We start from the raw sequence: 13,790 nt of genomic DNA, 5'->3' as shown, positions 1-13,790 counted from the left end.
CCGTCATTGCCCGGCTGAACGATTATGACCAGATTACCGATTTGAGCCCTTCCGATGCTGCACTACTAGATTCTGACAACGTAGACTCCATACTTGCATCTGTCCACATCGAAGCAGCACTATCATAGAACCAGAAGCAGCAAATAGAGAACCTGTACGAGAATTGGCCTCGTGTTTCTCAACGACATCAAAAGTCCAGAGAACATCCATCGCCAAACACCGTATCATTGTCGACGAAGCTGTGAGGCCTATTTGTGAGCATCCCTACCGAGTGTCACCAAAGGAGAGAGAGATCATCAGCAAACAAGTCAAAGAAATGCTTAGAGACAACGTAATTGAACCATCGACCAGCCCGTAGGCTTCGCCTGTGGTGCTGGCAAAGGAAAAGGATCAGATCTTGCGCTTCTGCATTGATTATCGGAAGCTAAACGTCGTCACAAAGCGGGATGTCTATCCACTTCCGAGGATTGATGACACCCTCGATAGACTACGGGTAGCGAAATTCTTTTCCTCTCTCGACCTCAAAAGTGGATATTGGCAAATAGAAGTGGACGAACAAGAACGTGAGAAGACAGCTTTCGTCACACCAGACGGACTATACGAATTCAAGGCACTTCCATTCGGCCTCTGTTTCGCACCTGCCACCTTTCAGCGGATGATGGACACTGTGCTCTCCGGGTTAAAGTGGCAGTCCTGTCTGGTTTATCTTGATGATGTCGTGATTTTTTCTACCATCTTTGCTCAGCATGTGGAACGACTAAGTACTGTGCTCAAAGCTATTAGTTCAGCAGGGCTGACGATAAAGCCACAAAAATGTCACCTCGGCTTCCATGAGCCCCTTTTCCTCGGCCATGTGATTAGCTCCGAAGGCATCCGTCCTGACCCTGAGAAGACCGCAGCAGTAGAAAAGTTTCCTAGACCAACCGATAAAAAGGCCGTTAGGCAATTCCTAGGGCTTTGCGCCTACTACAGGCATTTCATCAAAAATTTTTCGAAGATTGCCGAGCCGTTAACGTGATTAATGAAAGAAGATATGCTTTTCGTCTGGCTAAGTGAACAAGAAGATGCATTCAATGAGCTACGATGGCTACTTCAAAACCACATGGTCCTTGCGCACTTTGATGAGGAAGCGGTAACAGACATTCACACAGACGCTAGCAATTTAGGACTCGGTGCCATCCTCATTTCAGTGGCAAAACGGGGAGAAAGGAGTGATTGCATACGCTAGCCACACTCTTTTGAGGGCTGAAACCAACTATTCAGCCACAGAAAAAGAATGCCTCGCAGTAATATGGGCCATAGGAAAATTCCAACCATACATTACGGTAGACCGTTCCGAGCAATCAGCGACTATCACTCATTGTGCTGGCTTGAAAACCTGAAAGATCCTTCTGGACGACTCGCTAGATGGAGTCTGAGGCTGCAGGAATACGACATAGTGGTCGTGTACAAGTCAGGTCGCAAGCACAGTGACGCTGATTGTTTATCACGTGCGCTGGTTGAATCTGCTCCTGTGAAAGATGGACACGACTTTCCGTTTCTTGGAGCCGTGACCACACCTGAGACGGCCAAACACCAACAGTCTGACGCCGAGTTGCTCCTACTCATCAGGCACCTCGAAGAACACCCCGTCCACGTTCCGCGATTTTTCTGCCGGGGATTGTCATTGTATGTAATGAGAAATGGCGTCCCGTACAAAAGAAATTTTGAGCACAGCGCAGAGGAATTTCTACTCATCATTCCTTCAGCTTTGCGATCCGAAATCTTGGAAGCCTGTCACGATGGCCCATCAGCAAGACACCTCCGAGTTTGCAGAATGTTCACCCAAATTCATGCTAAGTACTACTGGCCAAAGCTATTGAATTCAGTACAACATAACTGCCAAAGACGCAAAATGCCTCCATTAAAAACCGCAGGCCTCCTTCAACCAATAGAACCCTCAGGAGCTCCGTTTGAATGAGTAGGAATGGACTTGCTCGGTCCCTTTCCGACATCATCAGGGAAACGATGAATTGTAGTAGCGACGGATTACCTAACCCAATATGCCGAGACATCCTCTTTAATCAGTGTAACAGCCGTTGAAGTGGCTGAATTCTTTGTCACCAAGATAGTATTATGACATGGTGCCCCTACAATTATTACCATTGACCGAAGAACTTTGTTCACAGTTGGTTTGATGCAATCCATCATGAAACTCACTCATACCAGCCACAGGAAAACAACTGCCTATCACCCTCAAACAAATGGGCTAACCGAGCGATTGAACAGGACGCTGACCGATATGCTGTCAATTTTCGTAGACTTAGAGCACAGTACATGGGACAAGATGCTACCCTATGCAACATTCGCCTACAATACCACATTGCAAGAGACACCTCAAGTAACGCCATTCCAGCTTGTTTTTGGTCGAACAGTTACCACACCCTTGGAGGCAATGCTGCCTGTCAGCGACAGTACAGAACGGAACCCTGACATCAGCGACTTTACACAGAGGGCCAAAGAAGCACGTCAGCTGGCACGACATTGCATCCAACAAAGGCAGCGCATCGACGCGGACCGATACAACTTGCAGTGAAGAGAAGTCGAGTATGTACTAGGGACTGTGCGGATGCGTGGCCTGTCCGAAAAGCTATTGCGCCGTTATTTCGGCCCTTACCGAGTGCTTTGTTGCATCAGTCCTCTGAACTACGAAGTTCCGCCAGAAGGACACGTGAGTTCATCACGATGCCGGCGTCGCACAGAAACTGTACATGTGGTCAGACTGAAGCCATATTATGACAGGCAGTGAATATTCTACCAAACATCTATTCTGTGCCATTACCACTTTAGTATGGACAACAGCTTGTGAACAATTTCGTCGCTTTACGCATCGGGACAATGCGTTTTGGAGGGAGGATAATGATGCAATGCAGAAACATATTTAAAGAACGTGGACAGCTTCGTGCGCCCTCCCAATAGGACAACGGCGTATTGGAGGAAAAGATGACGAAATAATGGCATGTGTTTTTGCCGCACGCACTCGCATCGTAGGTGGCCGTTGTCGGCGTGTACAACAAGAAGAAGAAGAGGTGAAGCGACGCTCGAGAGAGAGAAGGCATTCCTGATCTCCTGTTTAGAACGCGGCAGTCTTTTATTTACGCCCAGGGCACAAGTTCGCCCACAATAAATAGTTGTTTCTGAACTCCCTCAAGTGTTCGTTACAATATTGGGGAAAGTGTCCACTGTGCAACCGGAATCACCATAGCACGCAGTGAATCCCAATTTACCTTCGGCAAGTTGGAATTGCTGCACAAGACTATGCTTTCATAGCGCTTAGTACAGAGAGACGGAAAATCGTGCAATCCTTCCAGGATTGAAATGTCAGCATTGGGAGGTCTATAAAAAAGTGCTGACAAGAACATTTAGCTGGCGCAGGCAGTCCATGTTATTTCGATATTTCTGTTATGTGGAACAGATGTATACTCGAGGCATTTTTCAACACTACACCACCATCCCTGGAGTTGCCATTATAGTGCACAATTTCGTGGGATCTGGTTATAACATCTGCGTCTGGAATTTCACTATTTAGCTACCTTTCTGTTATTGTGACATCTGGACCCTAGCTAAGGAGAACACTTTCAAAATCATCATATTTATTAGGCGATTCTGGCAATAAAGGAGCCCTGAAACACATTCTTAACTAATAGTAAAGTGGCCTCACTATAAAGTAAATTGTCTGGTGAATCTCATGGTGGCAAAATTTTTCGAATCCTTCAAATAAAAGTGTGGATTAATTGTGTCGACACTCGGCTTTCTCTTTTTTTGTCTCCGCCAGGGCACTGGAAGCTACACAGTGGACAAGCCAAGAGGGCAAAGCCCCGGCCAAAGGTTGAGCATCGCAGCGATGACAGGGCTCGTCGTGGCGCGCTGTGACAGTCGACTGCGCTGCACAGCACGCCATTGCCATCTCAGAGGCCGCGCACAGCAGGTGCAGCACGCAATTAAAAAATAATCTTTGACATTTTGCGATAAAAGGCATATAGATTTTCCATTTCTTCAACTCTAAATTAGCAATAATGTGTTACTGAGAATCTTCTTATGATCACGAAATTCGCAAGTAGCTTTGGTTGGCCAACTGCTTTCGATGAGCTTTCGATGAAAACATTGTGGATATGAGTGCGAGCATCAGTTTTAATATGAAATTGTAAATTCCCTGCTGCATTGCAGTGCAATAATATTTGGCCCATATTTGGCCCACTGGAGCCTCATTAACAGATCGGAGTTTTCTTAAATATGTTCAAAAAGTGTTTCCGGGCCCCTTCAAGGTTCTTCTACACTGTGAAACTGCCCTTTTCGTTTGGCATTGTTGGAATAAGTTTGAGAGTTCTCTGTTGCTGATGACTGAAGTGCATGGTCATGAATGGGGCAGTCTGATTATGGCCTAAACGGAATCTGCTTCCCCTGAGCCTCGTCCCAATGGAACAGTTTTCCATTTACCTTGACCTTGTTGAAGGACAGATACACCTTATCGTTGTCATTCATATTTTGCTTGGCCCAAGGTTTTCTACATGAGTGTGAGCGAGGACATAGCCTGTGAAAATATTGCTGAGTGAGTATCGACTTATTCTGCCAACCTATGCAAACAGTTTCTAATTGTGCACTTGAGTTAGTAGCTCACATGTTTCTGAACAAGAAAGATTGCTCTGAGCCTAGCTGTGTGGATGTAATTTTTTCTGCCACTTTGCCATTTCTCTGCTTACCTGAAAATGGCCTTAGAACTTGTCCAATATAACTCAGTTTGGTTTATCTCATCTAATATAATAGAACTGCGAGCATTTTTCCCATAAACATAATCTGTATTCCTTTGCGGTCAATTCAATATAGAATTGCACGTCTAGCACGCTTTTACAGGATTTATCATCATCCTACACTGGACACACAATTCTTTACAAGACCCCATTATGTATCACAGCTTGTCGATCACTGTCATAAAGTTTGGACCTATCTATGTCATGCGATGCATTTTTCCCAGTCTTTCTTTCTTTGTGCATGTGTACACTGGAACCACCTTCCCGCTGACATCGTAAATACTACTAGTGATAGTAGCCTTTTTCATGAAATTTGAGCTAACATTCTATAACCAGAAATTTCTTTTTTGTGACACAGCAGCCAGCATTGTACAGAAAGAAACCTCTTGTATTTCAGCATTTTGTTTTGTTCATAATAATCACTGCATTTTCTTTACTTCCTATGTACCACTTTTTCTTTTGTACCACATCCCTCTATAATGCCTCTGGCCCTGAGGGTATGGTAAATAAATAAATAAATGAATAAATAAATACTGTTGTTATATTCAGTTTCGTTATTCATTTCAGTTCTTTATTCCCCAGGGGATGCTTCTATTCTTCATTATGTAGTGGTTATATGGTGGTTATGTGGTGGTTTTAAACAAGATGGGATCCACTTCAATTACAGGCTAGCACGAGAAGTGGGCTGGCGACTTGGGAGTCGCGCTGCTGCTTATTTAGGGTGCCCGCGGGCGCTCAGGAGGTCAGAGTAGGTAGTAATGAAGAAGGTCCCCTAGGGGAACATCAGCTGAGCATCGCTGTCGATAACAGAAAAAGGAGGAAAGCAAGAACAAGAGCTCGCCATGCAATAGGCTACATAAACATGCAGGGCGGCAGAAGAAAGGAAAAGTGGGCAGAGATTGAGGAGCAGTTACACAGAGAACAAATAGGGGTGTATGCGGTTACAGAAACGCACCTTAGAGACTCAGAAGAGCCGCCAGTTATTGAGAATTATGTTTGGGAAGGGTGCAACCGAACTAAGTCGGAAAGAAAGGGAGGGGGAGTCGGAATGCTCATCCATCAGGGAGCCAGATGGAAAAGAGTAAATTCACAATGTCAAGAGCATCTTTGGTTATCAGGTACAATGAGTGGGAAAGAAACTTGGCTGGGAGTAAGGTATTTGTGGACCGGAAAAAATTGCACAGAGAAGAATAAAGAGTTAGTGGAATGCATAAGCGCTGATATTAAGGGTTTCGGGAGTGGTGCTGAAATTGTCCTATTAGGTGACATGAATGCCCACACACAGGATTTAGATGGCTATACCGACAATAACGGGAAGTCAATGCTAGACCTTTGCAAGCAACATAACCTTGTGATCGTGAATACAGGGGCTAAGTGTGAAGGACAGATCACGTGGGAAGTGGGAAACCGGCAATCGACCATTGATTACTGTCTGATGACAGAAGGAATTCATGATAAGCTGAGAGAAATGATCATCGATGAGGAAGGGTTTAACAGCATAGGGAGTGACCATAAACGCATCATTTTGAAAATGGGATATGTAGTTGGGAAAGAGAGCAAGGAAAGCACTATGGCCAGTCCAAATTTGAATGCTGAACAAGTAGCAAATATAGTCGCTAGAGTTGAGGAAGAACTTGGCAAGTGGCCAAGTAAGGAGTGGGAATATGGTGAGCTTCTAAGTGTAATAACGACAGAACTACGGAAAGAGAAACAACATGTTCGTTGGAAAGGAAAAAAGAAACCGAAAAGCTGGTGGAACAAGGAGATACGAGAAGCGATCGCGGAACGACAGAAAGCATCTCGAGAGCACAGGCAGGCAAAGAAGGCGCAGTTGTCACAGGATGAAGTAACTAGTAAATCGGAAATACACCGGGAGAAAAAGTCTATGGCTCAAATACTGGTGCAAGCAAAATTAAAAGGTGAAAGTGAACGTTGGTTGTCAGAAATACGTGAGAAAAAGAAGGCCTCACCTAGAATATTTTGGAACCACATAAAATTATTAGGCAGGAACTCAACAACAATACAACAACATATCCTAGACGAAGATGAAAACAGACTGGAAGGAAAAGCGGCAATAAATTACATCCAAAAAGTAACAGCCGAATCTTTCCAAGGCAAGGACGAGGTTGTATTTGAAGATAAAAAGAGCATGAAAGAGACCCAAGTGGAAAAGGAGCTGGTACTGACAAATTTAGACTGGAAGAAAGCGGAAGAGAAAATTCCTAAGCGCACAGCCACAGGGCTAGACGAGGTTCCCGTTAGGCTGATAAATGAATTGGGACCAAAAAGTAAGGAAGCTCTGGTGAAAGCAATGGAAAAAACTTTAAAAGATAGACGAATACCAGACAGTTGGCGACAAAGTAGAATGAATTTAATTTATAAAGGTAAGGGGGAGGAAGATAGAATTCACTCGTATAGACCGTTGACCATTACATCGGTAATATACAGGCTAGCAATGCAGGCAATCAAATTAAAGCTTCAAGCATGGAAGAGAATAATGGCATTTTGGGAGAGCTTCAGAATGGCTTTAGAATAGGTAGGCGTTTGGATGATAACTTGTTTGTTCTTTCTCAGTGTATTGAAATATCAAAAGTAGAAAGCAGACCGTTGTATGTGGCCTTTTTGGACATTACAGGAGCCTACGACAATGTAGACCGCAACATATTGTGAGATATTCTGGAAGGGGAAGGCTTAGGTAATGATTGTCTACAGCTTTTGAGAGAGATTTACCTAGAAAATACCGTTTGCGTTGAATGGGAAGGGATGAGGAGCGCGGAGAAAGTTCATATCAACAAGGGACTGAGGCAGGGGTGCCCTTTATCCCCGCTGCTGTTTATGATGTACATGGTGAGGATGGAGAGGGCACTAGAAGGAAGTAATATCGGGTTTAATCTCTCATACAAACAGGCAGGTACAGTAATAGAGCAGCAACTCCCAGGTTTATTTTATGCGGACGACATTGTGTTGCTCGCTAACAAGCAAAGCGATTTGCAACGTCTGGCTAATATCTGTGGACAGGAAGGCAACAATTTAGGTTTGAAATTTAGTGTTAGAAAATCAGGTGTTATGGTATTCAATGAAGACAGTGAACAGACAATGGAGATACAGGGCCGAGAAATACCTCGGGCAACAGAATATAAATACCTTGGTATATGGATAAACGAAGGCAATGGATATATGGAAACACAGGAAAAAACCATAACAGTCAAGGGGAAGAGAAATGCAGCCATAATGAAGCACAGAGCGCTATGGGGTACAATAGGTACGAGGTCCTCCGAGGTATGTGGAAAGGGGTAATGGTTCCAGGGCTTACTTTTGGAAATGCGGTTGTTTGCTTTAAATCAGGGGTACAATCAGGATTGACGGGAACCAAAGGTCAGTGGGTCGCCTCGCATTGGGCGCTCACGGGAAGACTACAAATGAAGCTGTGCAGGGGGATATGAGCTGGACTAGTTTTGAAGTGAGGGACGCTCGCAGCAAAATTGAGTATGAAGAACGACTGGGGAATATGGAGGAAAATGAATGGGCTGGGAGAGTGTTCAGGTATCTGTACAGGCAAAACATTGATTCACAGTGGAGGAAAAGAACTAGGAAGCTTACCAGCAAGTATGCGGCCTGTGGGGTGGGCAACACAGCAACAAGGAAGGTCAAGCGGAAAGTCGGAGAGGCTGAATTAATCTCATGAGTGGCGGCAATGGAAAAGAAACCTGCCATGAGTAACTACTTAAGAGGAAAAAACGAAATCAGGAAAGAAACCATTTATGATAACTCAAAGGGAAGCTCATTACTTTTGGAAGCGAGATCAGGATGCCTTAGAACATGCACCTATAAAGCGAGATATAAGAAGGAAGAAGAAGCATGTGCTTGCGGCGGTAAAGCTAGGGAAATGACGGAGCATATTTTATTAGAATTTGAAGACGTCTACCCAGCGGTCGATTTAGGCACCACTGGCCTCCTTGAAGCCCTTGGGTTCAGCGGGAGCAGTGGTAAAGCAAACAGGTCCGCAATAGACATTAGTAAGAGGCGATTGGAGGATTGGTGGAAGAAAAGTAGGGAAACGACAAAAGACGGAGACGTACAAAAGCACAGTTCGCAATAGGGTATCAGAAAGTTTGGACGTGGTAGTTCATAGTGATTTTTTTTTTCTTTTTTCATTGGTTAACCTAGGTAGGATATTAGGCAGCATAGTAGCAAGAGCTTGGTGGCGCGACCCACCGCCCCGTTCCAAAGGGGACGCTCATAACATCCATCCATATATATATATATATATATATATATATATATATATATATATATATATACCTTCGGTCAATACTACATTGGCGTCGAGGATGTCGTGAACGTACCCCCAGCCCCGCTGCGCCGTCCGTATCCGCCCACCATGGGCTTCACCGGGCTTGCTCCGCCGCCGTTTTTCCTTCCGACGCCCGGCCGTCTGTCATTGCCATGGGAGCAGTGAGAGCAGATGTTCAACGTGTACTTGCTGGCATCCGGAGCCGCCGCATTCAAGCCGGAGCAACGCAAGGCTATTCTTTTGCATTGTTTGGGGGCGGAGGGCCAGCGTATTTATCAGACGCTACATGCAGGGACCAGTGCCGCAGCACTCGCCGATGACAAGTCTGTCGTGGCCCCTCCTGACGAATACGACTCTGCACTCGCCGCATTACGGCACCAGTTTTCGACGTCGCGCAACGTTATCATCGAGCGTCATCGCTTTCACCGCCGCAGCCAAAACACAGGCGAGTCCGTTCATGTGACTTTGTTGCCACTCTACGTTCTCGCATTCTTCGATAAAAGGGAATTCACAACCGGCAGCCACCTTTGAGCAGAATTTAACGAGGAGCGCGGGCGGCTCACGTGCGCCGCAGCGGAACCGCCCCGCATGAGCGGAACCGAGAACAGAGTAGTCGTTCTGGTTCGCCACATTGTTTCTGATGCGGCTCGCGGGACCACATCGCGCCAGCGCCGCAGTGCCCAGCGTATAGCAAGACTTGTTCGTTTTGCGGGCACAAGGGCCACTTTCAAAGGGTATGCAACCGCAAGCTAACTCAAATGCAAGGCCGAGTCCGTGAAGTTGAATTACATGAAGATGTTTCGTCATCTAGCAGTGCTGCGCAAGTCCTGACTGTGCAACGTTCCGCTCGTAGCGGAATTCATATTCAAGTGCAAGTCGCGAATGTCACTTTGACATTCCTTGTTGATTCAGGGTCGTCTGTTTCAATCCTGTCGGAGCAAGAATTCAGTCGATATTTTCAGAGCGTTTCGCTCCTGCCTGCTCCTGCCTGTTTGACTACTCTCAACGGCCGATTCCCGTGCTAGGTTGCTTTCAGGCAGATGTTCGGTTTAAAGGCCGCACAGCGTCGCTACGTTTTTGTTATTCACCAAGGAACTTGTCTGATCGGTCTTGACGGCATTAAAGCCTTAGATCTTCGCATTGAGGGTTCTGCTTTCAAGTGCTTATACACATCCGTTGCTCCGCTGCAGACTGTCGTTGACCCGCTATCCTGTTCCATTTGCACACAGTCAAGCATGCAGCCCCGTAACAAAGCTCTCCCGCCAGCCTTAGCACATGAGTTCAGTTCACTTTTCAGTCCCAAGTTGGGTCTTGCTAAGGAGTTCACGCATCGCATCAAGACACGGCAAGGCGTGCAGCCTGTAACTTCGAAGCTTTGCCGTCTGCCATATTTTCTCCGGTCACCAGTATCAAATGAGTTTCAGAGGTTGCTGAGCCTTGACATCATCGAGCCCATCAATGCTTCTGAATGGGTGTCCCCCATTGTTGTTAACAAGAAAGATGGTAGCATCAGGATATGTGTAGACCTTCGAGAGCCGAACAAAGCTATTGTTCCAGACAGTTTCCCGTTGCCCCACACAGAGGAGCTGCTTCACGCTTTGGTAGGCGCTACACACTTCTCCAAACTTGACTTGGCTTCCGCTTGCCATCAGGTTCTCTTGCACCCTGACAGCAGGGATCTGACAGCTTTCATCACTCATGATGGCCTTTTCCGTTTTAAGAGTTTGCTTTGGGTTGGTTTCTGCCCCAGCGGCATTTCAGAAGGTGATGGCGACAATCCTTGACCGCTGCCCTGGCGTGTTGTTCTGCATTGTCATCATTTTTGGCAAAACTGCAGAAGAGCACCTTTCAAACTTGAAGACCGTGCTGCAGAAGATAAAAAACGCAGGTCTGAAACTGAACAACAAATGCCTCTTCGACGTTTCAGAACTTGCGTTTCTAGTGCACAAAGTCACTGCACGTGGTATCTTGCCACTTCCAGAGAAGGTAGACTCCATAGTTACACCAGTGCCAACTGATGTTGCCACCCTTCGTTCGTTCTTGGGTCCTGTAGACTACTACTCAAAGTTTGTTCCACACTTGGCACAAGTGGTTGAGCCTATGAGAGTCTTACTTTGCAAAAATGAGCCATTCATCTGGTCTGCCATAGCAGACAGCAGTTTCAGGAGGGTCAAGGAAATGCTTTCGTCGAGTACAGTCCTCCAGATGTTCGATCCGTCGCTTCCAGTCATTGTGTCGACCGACGCGTCCGACTGTGGCCTGGGAGCAGTCCTGCAGCAACAAAGTGGCCACAAGCTCCGCACAGTTGCTTTTGCATCTCGTACACTGTCGCCTGCGGAGAGAAAATATTCAGTCGGTGCACGAGAAGCTCTTGCATGCATTTGGGCGTGTGAGCGATGGCACACGTATTTTTGGGGTCGCCATTTCACAATTCGAACAGACCACCAGGCACTGGTGTCCTTGCTGTCGTCACAAGGACATGGAAGACACCTACTCCGAATCGCACGCTGGAGTGCACGACTGCTTTGCTACAATTTCACTGTTGAATACCGCAAGGGGTCCACAAACACTGTAGCAGATGCACTTTCTCGGCTACCAGCACCTACCACGGAGGCAGAGATTGCTAACGAAGAAGAAATTGTCTCGTTCATTAAGCCAGCGTGCGTGACAAAGAAGTTCAGGCAGGCCGCCCTCGACGACAGTTGCCTGGAAACCGTCAAGTCATTCGTGCTGAGTTCCTGGCCTCCAAAGAAGTCCATACCAGAAGAGGCGAAACCATTCTACACCATTCGGGAAGAACTTTCTGTTGTCGATAACCTTCTACTGCGTGGAGAGCACCTTGTTGTTCTGTCCTCCCTCACGGCTCAGATCATCGGCATCGCGCACGAGACACATCCGGGTATCATGCGCACGAAGGCGCGACTGCGTGAGCGGTTCTGGTGGACACGAATGGATAAGCAAGTGGAAATGGCAGTAAAAAACTGCCACATCTGCCTGGAGGCAGATAAGCCCGCCAAAACATCACCAGCACCGTTGCAACCTGTTGAATGGCCTGAGCGACCTTGGCAAAAGCTTGGCCTAGACATTGTTGGTTCTTTGGAGCGTGCAGCTCTCAACAGATTTGCTGTAACGCTTGTTGACTACCATTCTAAATGGCCAGAGGTATATTTTTGCAGCGAAGTGTCCACGAGCACAGTGAAAGACTTTTTAACAAGTATTTTTGCCCGTGAAGGCTACCCAGAAGAGATCGTTTGTGACAATGGACCTCGGTTCACTTCGCGTGAGTTCATAACTTTCCTGCAAAACAGAGGCATCAGTCTTTCACATTCTTCAGTATACTACCCCCAAGCCAATGGGGGTAGTATGTTGCTGTAAATAGAACGTTTCGATCGCACATTGAAAAATTTCATTCGTCTCTCCTCGAAAGACGACCACTCCGGCATGCTGTCACAGAATACCTTGCCATTTACCGCTGTACTCCGCACGCCACCACCGGGGTCGCTCCAGCAGGTCTGCTGCATGGTAGAATGCCCCGAACCAGGCTGGATGTTGTGGGTTTCTCAGCACCAGCATTTGCGGAAGATCCAGCCAAGGAGTTGGTGCGACTTCGTCAAAGGGTTCAGCGACAGCAGCAGCGCAGCAAGCAGTACACGGACAAAAGGAGAGCCACCAAGAAGACAAGGATAGCCGTAGGCGACTTTGTCCGTATCAAAAAACTGTCCGTTCGTTTCAAGGGAGACTACGCCTTTTCTTCACCAACTGAGGTGATCAAGAGGAGGGGACCAGCCTCTTTCCGACTTGGAGACGGCTGTACGTGGAATGCCTCCAAGCTTTCCAGGGTTCCAGAGAGGTGCACCTGGGAACCAGGCCAGTCTGCCACGCCGCAGCCGTGGCCTCCTGATGCGCTGCAGCCTGCCACGCCGCAGCTTCCTGATGCGCTGCAACCTACCACGCCGCCGCCGCGGTCTCCTGATGTGCTGCAACCTACCACGCCGCAGCCGCGGTCTCCCGATGCGCTGGAGCCTGCCACGCCGCAGCTGCTGTCTCCCGATGTGCTGCAGCCTGTCGTACTACAGCCTCCTTCTCCCAGGACGCAGACACTGTCTCCTGGCATACCGCAGCAGCAGTCTACGAGCTTGTCGCCAGTGCGACGTCCAAAGCGGCCGACCCGAGAGCGCCGGCCACCGGCCTGGCTCCAAGACTATTAGACCAACTAGTTGGCGGTCTGACGTTGTGTACATAGTTTGTAAATATGTGTAAATGAGTACAGTGTGCATGCTTTGGGGTTATTCTTACTAATACCTACTAACAACTAATCACTAAATATAAGGGAGGGAGTATGTTATATTCAGTTTCGTTATTCCTCTCAGTTCTTTATTCCCCAGGGGGCGCTTCTGTTCTTCATTATATACGTGGTTGCATAAGTTGAATAAATTATTTCTTTTACATCGGGACGGCTGGAGTCTGACTTCCACCTTCAGTCAATACCACAACTATTGCATAGTGTGATGCAGTTCAGTTAACTCAAGTTTTTTTTATTCACATGCACTCGTAGTAGGCAGTGGATGGCTTGTGGATGACCCCATGAGTTGACCTTGCTGCTTCATTTATTATCTTCTTTTTACATGTGGCTTCGCAGGCACTGTATGCAGTCTTTTGAGCTTCCACTTAACAGGCTGCGCTGCTTCAACGGGCTTACAAAGCTCACT

General features: G+C 47.0%; 1 long non-coding RNA gene across 1 annotated transcript in view; it reads left to right on the top strand.

Moving 5' to 3' along the window:
* The window catches only part of LOC129386007 (uncharacterized), a 39,831-nt gene extending 34,496 nt beyond the window's left edge, over nt 1–5,335 (top strand). The window contains exon 2 of the long non-coding RNA XR_008613476.1: nt 3,815–5,335. This is a non-coding gene — a long non-coding RNA (uncharacterized lncRNA). The remainder of the gene's footprint in view (nt 1–3,814) is intronic.
* Nucleotides 5,336–13,790: the final 8,455 nt, after the last annotated feature.

This window comes from Dermacentor andersoni, chromosome 7 (assembly GCF_023375885.2).
Source record: "Dermacentor andersoni chromosome 7, qqDerAnde1_hic_scaffold, whole genome shotgun sequence".
NCBI lineage: Eukaryota > Metazoa > Arthropoda > Arachnida > Ixodida > Ixodidae > Dermacentor > Dermacentor andersoni.
The sequence above is the reverse complement of the archived record's forward strand: the minus strand, read 5'-3'. Positions and strand labels throughout refer to the sequence as shown.